Here is an 18,780-nt window from a genome sequence, read left to right on the forward strand (position 1 = left end):
AACAAAATACATGAGAAAGTACAGAAATGTATGTAACAGATAAAACAACACGGGGTATTTGAACATTTATAAACCAAAGATTAGTAAATATGGTGTTTGTATATTCTAGTTGTTAATTTTAAGAAAAAAAATGTTGTATAGGAGTACACTTCCAACCTATGAGTTGGAACTAAACAAAGTTAGTATGTTATGAGACTTGTGACTACAGTGCTGTTTTGAGGAACACTTCTGGAATACATACATAGTCTGCCTTTAAAAATAGCCGTAACATAAAATGATGAAGTGGACTTGGCATACATCTTCCTTTACTGTGAGTCTCTTCAGAAGAAAAACGTGGCTTCACTAGTCTATGGATTTAGACAATCAGAAATTGTCTCTGTGGAAATAAAGCCTATTGGATAAGCAGATCAATATTTTCCATAGCTATTTTGACTTTTTATTGTTCAGTTCTCAGTATCGACAAATTGTTTTAAGTATTTTGAAGCATATATACCTCTAGTTGTTTTTATAAATGTCGCTTGAATACATAACCTCCAGACTCCTCTTAGGTAGGATACTTATTTGCATAAGAGAGATGGTTTTATTTACAACTGTATCTCTAAAATGTTGAGGAGACTTTCTTGTCTCAAGAAGAATCAAGTGGCACAGCTAATATTACAGGGCAAAACACTCTTCTCTCTCGCTTTTCAGCATCTTTCCCACTGTCACAAGAGGTTTTGGGTAAAACTGATGGAATCTTCACTCTTGTTTAATGTTACACTTAATGTAAACTTAATTTTGTTCAGATGATATGCAAATGTTTGCTCTTTGAAGATGCTGAAACTAAATCACTTTTGAAAGTGAGTACAACTCCAATGTCTGTCAAATGCTCCATGTTCCATTGTCTGAAAGCTGCTGTTACATTTTCACAAAGGTCAAGAGCTCTCTCTCTTCCTTCATCACATGATATTGAAGAGGTGCTAAAGATAAATTCAGAAGTGTGCATGACAGGCACATGGCACATATATAAAGCATAGAGGATTTAGAGAACTGCACAACCAAATGACCTTTTGAATCTGTGCATGGAAGCATACAACTTCATTAACAACTATAGAAGGTTTGAATAGAACAAGACCATGCTAGTAGGTATGAAATCCAGTCCTCGACCAAATCTGAAACTCTTCAGCAGATTGGAACATCCATTATTTTTTTTTCCTTTCTAAAGCGTTTTACTAGTCAAGCACTGCATAGTCACATAAAAATAATAATTTTTATGTGTCCTATGGGACTTTCAGTAATTTTACCAGGTACTCTGTAGAAAACTCTGTGCTGCCATTATGATAAAGATTTCAGTGAAGGTGAATCTTTGTAAAATTCATTTTAAGAAATGCAAACTTTTGCCACACTATCATTATCTGGATTAGACTGAATCAAAGTGTTTTTAAAATAACTTGCCAGGAAATAGTAATTTTACAGACTTATACAAGTTGAATGCAAACCACTGAATATTAAAACCTTTACTCTCCAAAGTATAGTGTGTTTGAGCTTAAACAAGTACAGCATTTGATGCAAAACTTTATTGTTCTTAGAAGATTTTCTTACTGGCTTTAAGTCTCTGCATTTTTCTAAACTTCTAAACTTCAGTGTTTCGCTTTTAACAGTAAATATGAGAGTAACTGAATGCAGCTCATATTTGATGTATACAGGAAAAGATTCTAATATGGTCTATGAAGGTAAGCCTTTAAATCCTTTTTTTTTAAGCTTCTAAAGTTAGAACTCCAATCACAAGTGATGATGAGGTTCATGGTGTGCTCTATCAGAAGATAGGATCCTGTCTGCTTATTCATATATTACAGGTCACTGACAGACAGGAATTCAGTCAAGCTCAATAACTAGTATTTGATAACCGGGTCTGATGAAGAAGGCACAAATTATTGATGTGCAGATGTTAAGAAATTGACATTTACCACCTCTTTGGTTAGCTTATTTCAAGCACTATCCACCTGTTTGATTTAAAACGTGCTTACTTTTTAATAGGAATATTTTGGAATGTTCCTCCAGACTTTAATAACATTGGGTGCTGGAACCACAGAGGAAGTAAAGAATGACCGTTGTCAAAGTCATCGCTAGAAAAGAGACAGTAGGATATTTTGATGGAGATGGTTTTTTAAACACTGAGTCTGCATGGATGTAGCATATATTTATAGCAGGACATCAGCACTTGAACCTAAATTCTGGCATTGAAATCCTGTGCAAGTATGTAATAATATTGCTTTCTGAAGGAGTTTTAGAAGTGTACTTGTATACTGTTTGGAAGATATCACATTGGAAATCTTTTAAAAAAAAAAAAAAAAGAGATACACCAGGATTTGTATTTATGTACTAAGAAATATTTTGGCTCTGGTTCTCCATGTAATGGAATATAACATGTCCTAATGTTTTGAACAATGTTAAAAAAATAGGCCAAATTCTCAGTTAGAACAAATGCAACCTTATCCAAAATCATTGGAAGCATCTGATCTCCTGAAGAGCTAATTGTTCTATTTGAAAATCTGCCTGAGGATTAAACCTGGTGGATTATTTTTTCTTTTGAGACTTCAATTTGTGTGAGATTATGATTTCTATTCTGTCTTGTAACTGATGCAGTGTATTTGAAAAAACAAAACTAAACTAAACTAAACAAATCTCACCAAATCAACATTTTTTGTGAAAATATTTTTTGTGGAGTGATTTACTGTCCTTCACTTCTTCAGATGATAATAATGCTTATGTGAGACAGGACAGAACTGGTTTAATTTGATTGAATGTATCTATATGAAATGCTGCTGTTTGAAAGGGTGGCAAAGGTGCTCAAACAGTAAAAAAACCAACAAAAACATAGTTAATGTGTATTGGAGAGAGACTTCCTGAAAGTTCTGACCAAAAAAGATCTTTTACTGATGCTGTGGAATTCAGACAGGAGGGAACTGAACTGTAATATGAATCAGCAGAGGAAATGAGCTTTATTAGACTGAATCAATGTTTGAAAGTGTGCAACTGGTGTTACCATTTTTCTAGCATGTACTTAGCATGAACTGTGCTATTGTCAGAAAATTCATAGTAGTACATAATATTTTAGAGATTTGACAAATGATATGCAGATGCATCAAGAGTGTGGCCAGCAGGTCAAGGGAGGTTCTGCTCCCCCTCTACTCTCCCCTGGTGAGGCCTCATCTGGAGTCCTGTGTCCAGTTCTGGGCTCCCCAGCTCAAGAGGGACAGAGAACTTCTGGAGAGAGTCCAGCACAGGGCCACCAAGATGATCAGGGGACCGGAACATCTTTCATATGAGGAAAGGCTGCAGGAACTGGGGCTGTTTAGTCTGGAGAAGAGGAGATTGAGGGGTGATCTTATTAACATTTACAAATATCTAAAGGGTGGGTGTCAGGAGGTTAGGACATTCCTTTTTTCTATAGTAGCTAGCAACAGGACAAGGGGTAATGGGATGAATCTGGAACATAAAAAGTTCCACTTAAATATAAGAAAAAACTATCTCACTGTGAGGGTGAGGGAGCAGTGGCACAGGCTGCCCAGGGAGGGTGTGCAGTCTCCTTCTTTGAAGATCTTCAAGGCCCGCCTGGACATGTTCCTATGCGACTTGATCTTGGTGAACCTGCTTCTGCAGGGGGTTTGGACTAGAAGATCTCCAAAGGTCCCTTCCAACCCCTACCATTCTATGATTCTATGATTCTATGATTCTATGGTCTGTTTGTAATCCATTGGAGATGTGAGATCATCCTTCACAAGAAAATTAAAGCCTATTGTTTTACTTGAAGAACAGCCAAATATGAAGTACTACAAGGTGTTTTATTTATAGAATATATATATACATATATATTTTTGTTGATACAGGACTCATGATCAAGAAAAACATACCTTTACTTATTTTCTAAGGCATACACTTCCTGTTCTAGATTTTCTGCCTCCTGCATATATACATGGACATGTTTGTGTATGCTAAGTATATAGCCTGGAACAAGCTTCATTTGGGGCTGTGTGACTTTTATTGACATATTTTCTCTCGAATGGTGTGCTGGATTTATAAAAAATGGTGTATCATCATTGACAATGAGCTAATAATTCAAAGAAATTTAATTAGGTAATTAGTAATATAACTAGGGAAATTTAAGAAGTTCATTTTCAGAATACTATTGATTTACAGTAGCACTGGAAGGATTCCTTGTTATATTGCCTTATCGTTTATGCTACCAAACAGCATATTAATGTATACTCCTGCGTTCTCATCACACTGCTTAAGACTTTCCAAAGGGATCTGGCAGTCATAGCAGGGGTAATCCATTATGCTAACACAGGTAAGGCACTTATAATTCTGAAGCTGATTTCAAACAGATAATGTGCCTCACCAACCTCAAAATCCAGGTGTTTCCACCAGGATGAGTGGAGTGCTCTTTGAAGCCAAACTAGAGTTATTCTCATGATGGTGTATTCAGATAACTATGTGAAGTGCACTGCTATTAAGACTTCCTTTTCAACCAAAAATGAAGTGTTATTAAACTCTTTGTGAGTAAAGGAGTTTTGTAAAGTTGATCTCAAGATGTAACTGTGGCAAAGACCAAGATTTTATTTCAAAGTTTCTACTTATATTTTTAATAGTCCCTCTTAAAAATTAACACAGGTTTGCCACCTATGAGAAGTATGTTAATGAAAGAAAAGATTTACACCTGGAGCTCAAATATTAAGCTATTCCCTGCCTAACTGCACTTCCTAGACTTGTATTATAGACTACAAAGTTCTGCAAATAAGCAGCTAAACCCTGACTGACAATTAAAACCATGTAATTCCTAATAACTGCAGCTGTAAAGCAAGCTAGGTATTGAGCTGAGAAGCAAGTATTTTTTAGTAACAGTGCCTCTGCCTGCCTGGTTTTACGTGACCTTAGGCTTTTCATTTTACCTCTCTGTCACTGCATCCATGCTTAGAACGGGAGTAATACATGACATATTTGTTTTCTTAATATTGTTGCTTGGAGAAATACTTATCCAGAGTATACAGAGTTCCAAAAATGGAAAATTTTGTATGAATCCAGAGATGGCATTTGATTCCTTATGTAGAGAGACAGCTCTGTTTCTTAGTATGCTATTTTATCAAGTATTTTCAACACTTTGACAATTTAAGTAATATGTTAGAAAATGTTTAGGTAATACTAAAAGGAGTATTATATGAAAAAGGGACAAAATGACTGGTAGATAGCAAGTTGAATAGAACTTGAGAACTTCTTGAAAATAATAGAAAAGGTTAATCCCCAAATTAAATAATATAAGGTACAGACTATTGCTCAGGTGCACTATATTTTTCAAGATGTCCTAATTTAGTGACAGATTTCTTGAGTCTGTTAGATAGCTACATTTCCTGATTCCACTGTTAAGAAACAGAATGTTCTTAGGCACTCAAGCTATAAAATTACTCTCTGTATAGCATAAATTAAGCAGTTTCATGGTTTTGAGAGTACCTTGAGTCTTGAAAGACAAGGTGCTCATGAGTTACTGTCTTTACATGATTGTTGTAAAGTGATTTTCTATGGCTAGCTGTAGTTATTCCATTATGCTGGGAATTGAAGATTAGGGAAGCTTGTTTAAAGAACACTTACTGCTGTCTTTCAGCAGAGAAAGCACTAATTTGCTATTGTAAAAAGATTTAAATTACAATGTTTCTTCATCATCTTGGGTCTGCAGTGAAATTAACTCTTGTGAGAAGAGAGAGGGATTTGAGGAAACTTCTGGAAGAGGTAAAAACATTAAATTGGTCATAAAGCTATCAACAGTGGCAATGTGTGAGTCTTACTAGGCATAGTACTGGAGGATGAGAATAATCTCACATGTAGTATCAGGAGTTATTAATAATGAACTGGTGTCCTAATTCCACAAAGATGCATTAGTGAAATTGTTGGAAAAGAAGCCAGAGACATCTTGCTAGCTGAAGGTCTAAGCAAAATATTTTTCTAAGGAAATCTGAGTTTTTGCAAATCATTTCAGACAGAGAATGAAATGTACTTTCCTTCACACTAGTTTCCCTGGCCAGCTACAGCTTCTTTGCTGAGAGATTACACAAAGGTCCTTGTTGGCTTTTTCTCTAGACTTCTTTCCCCAACTCTTTCCTTGACAGAGATATAGAGACAAGAAGATCTGTGTTCTCATATTCTGCAATTCTCACATACCATTTCATGAGGTAGTTTAGATTTATATAACTCTTTCAAATAAGACCAGTATAAACTTCAATTATGCTTGTGATTACTCTAGTTTTCAAAGTTTAAATCAAAGGCTGCAAGCAAGATGCCTTTAGAATGTTTCAGAAAATTGAAAATTTTACTCTCGCATTTCTCATCCTTTAACCTTTACTGACAATGTGATCTGGTCTTTCACCTGTCCTCACCAAAAAAGCTTGTCAAGTATGCAGGAAGATGTCATGTTACTCATATAACTGACTCCTTAGATTAGGGAAGTTGTACTGTAAGCTGTCCTTTCTTCTGCTAGAATTTTCCCTTTGTCCTCTGGAATAGCTTAGTTTCTATTAAAATAAACAGAGTTCTAATGCTCCTTTTTATCTCTGCTTTGTTTCTCTGTATATTTGTGATGTGTTGACAATGAACAAGTTCACCAGTTTTTTCCAAACGTATTCTAGGATCCTTCTGCTTCCTTTCCAGATGTTCTGAACCACTTGCAAATTAATTAGGCAGTGTAATTTCTCTTTGTGTATGCCAACTCCTGATTCTTATTTTGACAATTTTTTACAGAATCTGTTTTTCTTCAAATATCTTTGAAGAAAAGCATAGAACAATTTTATAGTTAGACATATCAGGACAGGTTCTCTAAAACAGAGGAAATAAGGTTTAGGGACATCTTGCCTATCTTTTTCTTCCTTTTGAAATACTGTAAACCATCAGCTCATTTAAATGTCATACTCTGAAAATTCTGACAAGGTACAAAAGACAGATATTTTCTGTCTTGAAAGCTAGGACACTACATTTTATTTGCTGCCCAGTAAAATGTATTATCTACCTTGTCAGTAGATCCTGACATTCACATTGCTTTGCTTTTGCCCTGGGACATATAAAACCCTCTTGAAAAAATTACTTAAGAAAAGCCTTGGTAGATAATGGGTACAACAAGGGTAATGTATCTCTGTTCCCTACCTCATTTGAACAGGAGAGACGGCATGTTTAGTTTTTCCAGTATGTGATGTTTCAGAACAATTATAGTAATTGAATCTGGTAATAGAGACATTTGTGGCTTTGCAGAACTATAGCAATGTTGTAAAATAGCATTCATTGTTTTCTATCTTTAGTCTCTTGTAATGGCCCCTTCCTCTTCCCACCAAGAATACCAACTGAGATAACAGCTTTTATATCCGTTAAGGATTTAGCCCCTTAAGTGCACATCAGATCAGCTTTTTTATGTGCATACTGACAGAATGTCAAGACAAAGTCAGGGATTCATTGTCATCCAGACTGTGTTTTCAAAGTCATTTATTGACACCTGGATTTTTAAGACAGAAACATTGTCCTAAAATTCTGCTCAAGGAAAACAGAGGTTTCTACAGGAGAGTAGAGCATGGTCATGAGGAATACAGAACTCACTGGCTGCTGGGCCAGTTCAGGACAGGAACATTCTCAACCAGATCATGGGCAGGGCTTAATGTTCAGCTCAATGTTTCACTAAAGAAACACCAAATCCATGCCCCACTAAAATAAAACATCATGCAGTCATTCCTATGGAAAGTGGATGAAATAGTGTACACAGTTCATGCAGCTGATGCTCTATAAATTATTTTCTACAGGTCCATGAAGGAGATGTAATTTCAGTATAGGATTGAGAATTCATGCAGATTCAAACTGATATATAAAACTATTCCATCACCATCCTTGAAGATTTCCATCCTAACCAGCGAAGTCTGAGGTTATAGAACAATACGAAAGAAAATTCATTAGCTCATGGTAAATCATGCATTTCAATAAGTTACAGAGAAGAGAAAAAAAGGGGAAAAAAATCTGTGTTCCTAAAAATCACAGGTTTTTAAGGACAGATATGAGCAACAAATATGTTTTCAGAAATCAGAAATATACTCTATGAAGTATTTACAATATGTTTTACCTATTTTTTCACTTGTTCATATTTTAATTAGATGAGTTTAAATGGTGTAGAATTTTAAAAACATTCTTGTGTCCACAGAGGCTATCTGAGTAGGAATGTGGGCTTTCTTGTGTTGGGCATGCAAAAGAAATATTATTCTTCTTTTACCCAAATGTACATTTAAATGACACAATTCACTCTACAAAATAAGGCAATAGCTGTACAAATGATTCATATGTATTAAAGTTCTGACGTACTGAGTTTCAGGAAAATGTTTTTATAAATGGTCTTGGGGTTGAAAGAAAAGGGAAGTAAGGAAAAGTGGTACCCAGAAAACATGACAGAGTAAATTCATATAAGGAAGATATAACACAGCCTGACTGGATTTTACAGAAACCTTGATGACTCTTCAAAGAATCTGTGATCTAATTCAGCTTTATAGGTTGGAAAATGTTATTCCTTAAAAACAGTACATGCAATCAATGAGGGAAACCATTTGAATGCAAAAATTTTAAAAAAAAGGTTATGTTTAGATTATGACTTTCCTTTTATCTTCTCTCTCTGGTCTTTTAGAACTTACCAAATAACTGTGGAAGGATGCAGAATGAATTGGAACATGGTAATTTATATTTCATTTAAATGCAGGTGGTGCATTTTGTGCTATAGCATTGGACTTACTTCTTACAGTGGAAGATAACTTTGGGAGTACTGCTCAGGGAGTCCAAGCCTGTAATAAGTAAAGATTGTCAAATGCTCTTCTCATTTTCTCTTATTTCTTAAGTCCAACTATCTGCTTCTTCTCCTTCTCTTGAAAATGGAAAGAAGAATCTCAGCTGATGTCTAAGAGAAAAGTAAAATATTAGCTATTAATCTTTTCCTTGATTCAAGAAATGTCCTATATGTTGTTTAATAGACCAAAGTTTTAGGAAGGAATGTTTCTTGCAGAAAGTTCTGTCAGAAGAAAAGTCCTTAACTGTACTACATAAAATGTCTCTTGGGTGACATGATGGGAAATGTTTATTTAAAAAACAAAAAAAAAAAACACCCTAATGTGAGATGTCATCTGCAATGTCAGATAGCAAGAATGGTTTGGGTTTTCTTTATGAAAGCTATCTAATAAGTCTTGTGGGGTTTTTTTCTCAAATTATCACCTTTGCACTTATCTGAAAGTCTTTTATATTAATTTAATCTCATAAATCTCTTACAAGTCAGAAAAGTATTAGCCTTTTGTCATCTATAGCAGTGGGCTACAAAATGTTTTAAGTAACTTCTATCAGGTCATATATGGTTTCACTGTAAAGTCACAATGATGCAAGGTTGAGGAAGATATTATTTTTAATTCATCTATTGTGCATATTCTCACATACAGACCATATTGTCCCTCAGCAGCATGGATACAGACATATCAGTGGGAAGCTTTATCTCCTAACAAGTTAGAAGGTTTGGAGACTGAGAGGAGACATCTTCACTCTTTACAACCACCTGAAAGAGGATTGTGGAGAGGTGGGGGTCAATCCCTTCTCTCCAGTAATGAATGATAGAACAAGAGGAAATGACCTCAAGTTGCGCCAGGGGAGGTTGAAATTGGACATTAGGAAGAACTTTTTCATTGAGAGGGTTGTCAGACACTGGAACTGGTTACCCAGGGAGGGGTGGAGTCGTCATCCCTGGAGATATTTAAAAGAGGCAGAGATGAGGTACTGAGTTACATGGTTTAGTGATGGGCTGGGTCGTCAGTGTTAGGCTAGTGGTTGGACTTGATAATCTTAAACATCTTTTCCAACCAAAACGATTCTATGATTTTAAGTGAGAGATAAAATTTTGGAAAATATGTATTAAATGGGGAATTTTGTTTCAATGTGAAGCATGAAAGAAGAAAGATAGATTTCTACCCTTTAGAGCAACCAAACGAAACATTTAGCATAGTAGAAATCCTATGACTAATTAAAACTAATGATCATTTTATAAGATAATTTTCTTTTCAAATGAATGGAAGAATAAAAGAAGAAACTTAGGAGTGCAGTCCTAACTTTCTGAGACATGAGTAAAACTAAAAGTAAGATTTGTGCAAAACAAGTACTTTTGTCACAGAAAATTTCTGTTAGTGTTTGAGGTGTTAAAAAGGGTTGCAGCTTGAGTAATGATTTCCATTTTCTGCTATTACATTTAACGGCTGCATGTTGACATTCTCCTCTTGCAAGTTCTTGGATCTATATACATATTTAAAAAAGAAAACAGTTTACACCTGCAAAATGCATCTAGGAATGGGAAGGAGTTATGGTAGGTTATTAGTTCCCTATCAACTAGTGGTTCTCTCCTGTGTTAGAAAAGGCGTGGTCTATCAACGAAGATAACGAGATGACCAAAATTGAGCACTCTGAAAACCTACAAAAGGCCTAATAAAGAAATCTTAGAGAAAGAAAAAAGGAGGGGAAAAAAAGATAATAAAAAAGAATGAAAGAAAAAACCTAACATCACAAAAAAAACCTCACTAAAGTCTACACTTGCAAGAGAAATCTAAGAAATCCAGTCAACTTAGTTTAATTTCAAGCAATTTAAAGGATGAATTGATTACAGTACCTAGATATTGGCATTTCTGAAAATGAGAAGTTTATTGAAGTTGTAGAAAATTGCAAACCATGAGAGAAAAGATGGATTCAACAAGATATGTTTTCATAACAATGAATATATTACCTCTTTTCTAAAGGATGATAATTAAAATACAGCTGTCAAGCAGCATGACAGCTCTTTAATACCTGAGCCTTATGACAAGATATAGATAGATATATATTAAATAGAAGCCATTGACTGAATGAGATGTGTGGCCTTTGTTACAGAGGAAGTCAATACTTGATTATAAATTATTTGTTTCAAAATTGTTCAAACAGAAATAGAAGAAAGGTTTCTGACAGAAAACCCAGCAAGGAAGAATAATTATTGAAGTGGTAAGAGCAAAACAGTCTATACTGTCTTTACTCACTCTAAAATGAGTTTCTTGCAGATCTTGCATTATACATCCACAGTATCAGTTCCAAAGGAAATCAGAAGCAATTTGTGACAATGCTAGCATCATTTTCGTTTATAGAGCTCTAATTATCTAAATCAGGAAAGTCACATAAGTATAAACTTATAACATCTCTTCCCTGAAATATATATATTATATATATATAATGAAATATAATTTGCCACATGGACTGTACTTTATAGATGTGGCATGAAACATCTTTCACAGCAGTTAAAATCTCCTGTATTTATCAAGTCTAAGGGAACTAGAGGCCAAATGAACTACATCTTTTCAGACAAATTCAATTTGTGATTCAAGAATGGAGACTAGACTTTTACCAATAAAGCTTGTAGTGAAGCTAAGAACAGAAAAGATAAGCCCTTTGCTCTTTTTGCTACTTATTTCTGGAACTGAAATGTGAAGTCTGAACTTTTGCAAAGGTGCAGAACAGCACTTTAAGATTTCTTGAATAGCCTATTCTCCTTAATGGGCTTTTAAAAATCCTGTTATGAGTGTTTGTCAAATCGTAGCCTATTTCAGCTTTTATCTAGCACTTCTGCTTTTACTCCACACCATCTCATTGTGATAGCTAGAGACTGTCTGCATTATATAGCCGTGTTTCAGGGGAAGGTAGATGGAATTTTTGTTTTGCTTTGGTTTTTGCCTAGGGCTTCACATCTTTTATTAGAATGCCCAGGTGTTTACTTGCTTATGTATGTTCATATTGCTTATTGCTAAAATCAGTGTTCAAGTTTAACTGCCATTGCAGTCCTAGGAGCAGATCCTGATATGGGTTAATTTTTGTAGTTGCCAGAAATTCTGATGAAGCATTGACCACTTTATGTCAATGGAGCATTGTCTCTGCTCAGATTTAGTGTTCCATCCATCTTGCTGGGATTTTTCTCATCTCTTCTTGAAAGAAAAATGGAGTTATAGGAAAGAGACCACAGCCCCTGTAACTGTAAATCATTGTACGATTGATTTTGAAGGGAGGAGGAGATGTGGAGACAAAGGTATAATGGTTTATAAGAGTTGAGATATCTGACCATAATAGGCAGATAAAATAGGAATTCATAGCGGTGCAGTACCATATAGTCCTTTCAGGAAAAATCTTTCTCAAGCAAAGGTGGCAACTATGGAAGTTTATAATGTGTCTAGCTTGCCTGTACTGTGGTGGATGAAGAAACTATGGGGAGGAATTGCATGAAGCCCTACCTTCCACTTGTATTCTGCCCACAAATTTGGCTCAGTTAGGACAGTGAGAGCTCAATGCACTTGAAAATTGAGCTGAATTGAAGTCAGGAAAACATGATTTCCTCATCAAAGTGTGCTAGGCTGTATAGAAAGGCATCAGTATTCAGTGTGAGCTGACAACAGGTTTAAAAAATGTCTCCACCACTGCTAGGAGGCAGCATAGGCAAATCATTCCAAGTCTGCTGCTGTGGAGTAAAAATTACATTGTCTCAAAAGGTTGTATTGAATAGAACTTCATATCTGTACTTTCTGCTTTATAAAAAGTTGTTATATTTGGAGATTGCTGAACGAATAGACTATTTTCAGTTTGGACTTTGGGTTTTTTCATACCTATCTGAGGACATGGGAGAAGATTTAGTACAGTGATGTTTACTAACAGGAGTTGTTGAAGGTGTTAGGGTACTGTAATGCCTAGAGCAGGAAACAACAACTTCAGCACCCTCAGGGAAGGCTTTGAAATGCGCTCCAAGACACCCAGTAGGCTCTGTTTTGATAGTTGCTCTTGATTTTACTGAAGTTAAAGAAAGAAAAGAATGTAAGGAAATATTTTCCCAGCAAAGGTTTTTCTGACTTGACCTTAAAAATGCCTTGCTCTCCAGTTTCTGATGAATGAAGAGCAAGGCGATCAATACTGTCAGTTGTGATGAATGCAGAAGTAAATAATAAAACATGAAAGAGAAATGGTTTTCTGCAGTTTCGTTGAGAATCACAAAAGTTACAGAACTATGTGAGGCATGTAGAAATCTGCACAGTTTCTTGGAAATAGCAGTGTATAGTGGGAGTCTACTTCGTTACCTCTGACTAGCTTGTAAGAGTACAACAATCAAGCATCTGAAACCCACAGTCACTTTATAGTGCTCTGATACTGTGGAATGTCACTTTTGTGTAGATGATGTAGACAGAGGTGACCATTGCTCACACGTAAAGTCAGAAAAGATCTCAGTTATGAAATCTGGATCCTGAAACAGTCATTCATAAATATTTTTAAATCTTTCTGAAGAGAAGTCTTTCTAGGAGTCTTTCTGGTTTTGAAGGGAGTCTTCCTAGTTTTGCACGTAATCAGCTCTTATAATGGAGCTGCAAATTAACCACATAATTATTTAAAAATAAATCAGAATATACTTAACAATAATGTAAGAAGGTATGATTTTTTTATTCTTCCTAAGATGCTAAATATATATATAAATTTTCACTTTCAACTTCAGTTAGAATTAACAAGGAGGGAAATTTTAAAACTCAGACTTTCGTGTGTGTATTGTAAAGGTTTCTATGGGCACCGATGATGCTTAGAATCATAACTTTTATTTACAGAAACATAATCTTTTTATAGATTTGGTAAAGACCGGTTTGTTTCTGAATGAAACAATAAGGAGAGTTGATCTGACCAGAGTCAGCTATGTTGACAACAAATAACAGACAACTTGTGAGTGAAAGCTCCCTGGAGAACAGCATCAGTTCTTACATGGACTGGAAAAGCAAGAGAAGTTCCTTATATTCCTGATCTGACTTTTTAGCTGTCTATGTTAGTTTTCAATACCAAATCAATTCATCAGGAGTGGCATTCTGGCCTATCAGGCATGCACTTAAATACTATTGTTCAAGACCATGGTGTCAGACAAAATGGGTATATTCTATTTTACTCCTATCTCAGAGTCTGAGCTTCTGATGATGACTGTTACTTCAAAGGGATTACGTTTCACATATTTCTGAGAACACAGAGAACCATCCCCAGTACCTCAGAGAGGCTAAGGCACCAAGTCACTTTCTATCAGCTGAAGAATGATCAATTCTTGTAAGCAATAGGAAACAAAAGTCAATTTTTTCTGACAGAGTACACATTGAACATTGGTTTATTGCTCATGAAGTCTCTCTTCTTTCGCACTGCTGCTATTAGATTACCAGGCATCCTCACAGAAAAGCAGGCAATTTTATTTCACATTGCGTTGTGTAATAATTTCAGGTAGTATGACATCAAGACTCTGGGATGAACTAACCATCTGAGACCTTCAGAAATCTAATCCTTGATCTAGGTGCAGGAATGACACACTAATGTCTGATTCAAAGCTTAGGAATGTATTGAGGCTAATCATTGTAGGCACCATTGCAAGGCAGAGAGAACAAATAGCAACATTCAAACAAAGCAAAAGAAAGTTGTGCTAAATAAGGAAAGACTGAATGAGTAGCTCTTTTTTTTATTACATAGTAATGAAAAATTTGGTTTCATTACTGACCTATTGCTAGAGCAAATAGCATTAACATGGAACTGGAATGTTAATAATCTAAGCAGTTTTTTCTGATGATTCAGGCTTAATGCACCTTTAATTAAATTTATTGGAAGAAGTGCTCTGCTATTCTTGGAAAGGTGAAAAAATGTTGATAGCGATCCATTGCTAATTTAGGGATTACATTTTTGTAGCAATCAATGCAATTAGTGAAGGTCGCTGAGATACTTTGAAACAAAATGTAATGTTCGAGTTTTGAAGTGTTTTCTGTAATGTTTTTACACGTGTAACTCTTAGCAGGCTGCTAAAATAGGATCGTGATAACAGTAAGATGATTATTCCTTTCTATTAAGTGCTTTCGCTGCAGCAAGTACTGATAGTAAGATCAGATTTTTTTTATAAAAAAAAAAAAACAAAAAAAGAATTGACAAAGGGAAACTAAAAGCTTCTTTATTCTTTCCACTTCATCGCTGAGCATATGAATCACATGCCACTAAACTTACCTTGTATATACAAAGGTGAAAAAAGAGAAAGTGAATTATTAATGCTATTGAGGTTGATGGGAAAACCACCCTGACTTTATCAGAGGCCAGCATGAACTCAGAATGAACTCTAAATGACTGAAGGTGCAGTTCTGGCAGAAGATTCTGAAAGCAGGGCCGGCTGGCTGATACGCCTCAGCATCTCACTAATGCCTATTCGCTTGACTGTAACTTGCAGTCGTGGCTTAGATAATGATGGTGGTAGGGTAATGAGCTCAGGTCAGATCTGCTCCAGAGGAAGTATATCTCCCACATTCCGTATTTGTGTGGGGACATTGGGGAAGCGAAAGTAGAAAAGAAAAAGCAGGAATTGAAACCTCCTGATATTTTTTTTTAAGGAGGAAGAAGGTGTATAGGTCTTGATGAGTGATAGTAAATTTCTTATGGGATATAACAGAAGAGCTTATCTCTTTCTCCTCAAGATTATAAATGGAAAAGTTTTACCACTGTTATGATATCTGTGGGAAAAGAGAAAAAATTGCTAGGAGAATTGTTAATGTAAAAGAGCCTCTGTTCTCATTAAAGTCGTCCTCCCCATTTGCATATAGTGCAATTTGCCGCTACTCGGTGTTATTTCAATACCTGACATGATGCATCAACAGGGAAAGAATTCTCCTGAACTGTAATCACTGGGCTATGGCAACGGATGGTAGTAATGACTCCCCAGGGGCTGTGTTTGTAGACAGTATTGCAGTCTGCTGTGGTGTACCCAGTATTCCTTTGTTTAAGACAGAAATGTTTGTACCTTTAAAACAGAGGAGTTTTTCCTCAATAGCATACCATTTGTTACACACTTTTGGGTTTTTTCCATCCCTGACTGGATGTCAAGTGTCTACCAAAGACGCTCTATCACTCCCCTCCTCAGCTGGACAGGGGAGAGAAAACACGGTGAAATGCCTGTGGGTCAAGATAAGGACAGGGAAATCACTCAGCAGTTAGTGTCATGGGCAAAACAGACTCATCTTGGGGAAACTGGTTTAATTACCAATCAAAACAGTGTAGATTAATGAAAAATAAACCAAAATCTTAAAAGACTGTTCCTCCAACTCTCCATTCTTTTTGGGCTATCTCCTCTTTCTCAGCAGTACGGGGAATGAGGAAAGTGACTTACATTTAATTTATCATATGCCATTTCTGCTGTTCTTGCCTCCTCAGTGGGGACTCCTCACAACCTTTCTCTACGCCAGTTTGTGGTGTCTCCCATGGTAGATAGTCCTCCACAAACTTCTCCCATGTGGTTCCTTCCCACGAGCCATAGTTCTTCATAAACTACTCCTGTGTGGGTCCTTTTCGTGAGGTACATTCTTTCAGGAACAGACTACTCCAGTGTGAGTCTCCCATGGGGTCACAAGTCCTGAAAGCAAACTTGCTTCAGCATACACTTCCCTCAGGGTCACAGATTCCTTCAGGCATCCACCCCCTCTGGTGTGGGGTCCTCTCCAGGCTGCAGGTGTATATAGCTGCTTGGCTGTGGCTTCCATGGCTGCAGGGACAGGGCCTACCTCACCATGGGTTGCAAAACAGGCTGCAGGGAAATCTCTGTTCCAGCACCCAGAGCACCCCCTCCCCCTCCTTATTCACTGGCCTTGGTGTCTGCAGAGTTTTCTCATGTCTCTCTCAGCTGCAGTTGGGATTTTTTTTTCCTCCCTTTTTAAATATATTAATCACAGGGACACTGCTACCATCTCTGATGGGCTGGGCCTTGACTAGCAGTGGGTCCATCTTGGAGCTATCTGACATTGGTTCTATTGGACATAAGACAAGTTTCTAGCAGCTTCTCACAAAAGTGACTCCTGTAGCCCTGCCACAACCAGATATTATTGCCAGTCATCAATGACAGGCTGCACCTACCTCTGAAATACCACCTCTGTTTGGTTAAGATTCAACTCTGTTGCTCACTGGGTGTTTTCTGAAAGTTCCTGTTTACAGCTATGCATGGTGAGAAGCAGAGGGCTTGGGAGGGAAGCAAAACTATGTGTATTCTGCTGACGTAGCAACAAACACTGCTAACAAAAAAGTCTCTAACCTATCTTTATTTGTCTCAACAGTATAGTACACTGTATGGACAGGCATTTCAGGAAGAGGGGAATACTATAATCTGAAAAGTAAAGTAGACATAGATGATAAGTAGTTGAGGAAGTATTATGTATATAGATTCTTTTAATGGATCACTGCCTCACAGAATGAATTTTCAGCTTCCCTGTAAGCATGTGTACCAGTCATCAATAAGGTGTGGCAAAGTTGTCAGGAACCACCTCAGAGGAAACATAATTTAGAATCATTAAGGATGTCAAATGACAATCTGAGGTGATAACAAAAGCCTTGAAAGTACAGGCACAGGACCACAGATGAACACAGATGACACCTATTGATGAGCCTAGATGCAAGCCGTAGAGCAACTATGTTTAGAGCACAACAAAACCCATGCTGTTTGGCTTAACTGTGATGACTGACAGCACTAGTGAGGCCAATATGTGTATTCTGAAGACTGTTGAAAACAGGAATCTCCTCCTGGAATAAACTGTATATTGAGAAAAATAGTATTGCAAACCAGCACATTTCTGTTAAATCTTTTGCCAAGCTCCATGTGCAGGACTCAGATAGCTTTATCATGAATAGAATTGTGCATCACCCCGTGAAAATTGACTAGAAATTCATTATGCAGGTGGAGGTGTCTTCAGCTTGTTTTTGCAAGTCTGCAAGACAAATTGCTGGGTTCACTGTTACATATTTCAGAAATTAACATGCAGAATTGATCAGCTTGATTTCCTCTAGTGTGCTAACATACATGCAAGTATCATAACTGAATAAAAGTCTGAGTATTTTGTGAAGATTTGGTTGATTACATTTTTATCAATAGGATCAGTTATATGCCTTTGAGGGCAGTGTATTAAATCTGAATGCAACAGGACTTTGTGAAGGGCTTCAAAATTTTAGTCTGTATACACTGTCAGAGCATCTTTTCTCTGAAGGTTTGGAAAAGATGCCTTCTTAATACAGCCACTGTGGCAAATACTCAGAAGTTATTTGTTCAGTTTAACGGGTATTACATTTTTTTTTATCCTTTCAAGTGGAATAGAATAAATGAGATTTTCTACAGCTGAATTCTTAAATTGTTTTCAGCTGAATTTAGCTATAGTTTATCCATTGATGATGCCAAAGAAACAGTGAAAGCTGCACCACAGCATTCATCAGTATACCATGAAATAAACCATCTAAAAAGATGGGAATGAGATAAATATTAAAATAGAACCATAGAATGGTTTGGGTTGGAAGGGACCTTAAAGATCATCTAGATCCAATCCTCTTGTCACAGGCAGGCACACTTTCCACTTGACCAAGTAGCTCAAAGCCTGAGTCAACCTGGCCTGGAATGCTTCCAGGGGTGAGACATGCACATTCTCTCTGGGCAACCTGTTCCACTGCCTCACCACTCTCACAGTGAAGAACGTCTTCCTAATATCTAACCTAGACTTACTCTCCTTCAGTTTAAATATAGTTTTAAAAAAGAATTCCATTTACTCCAGTGTCACAAAAATGGAGAAAATACCAGCAATTATTGTTCATTTTCCTGTAACAGCTAAAGTATTTAATTTCCTCTTAAAGTATGGGGAAAAGCAATATAAAAAAAAAATAAACCCACTGTGGTTGGTT

This window comes from Colius striatus, chromosome 2 (genome assembly GCF_028858725.1).
Source record: "Colius striatus isolate bColStr4 chromosome 2, bColStr4.1.hap1, whole genome shotgun sequence".
In the NCBI taxonomy this organism is placed as follows: Eukaryota; Metazoa; Chordata; class Aves; order Coliiformes; family Coliidae; genus Colius; species Colius striatus.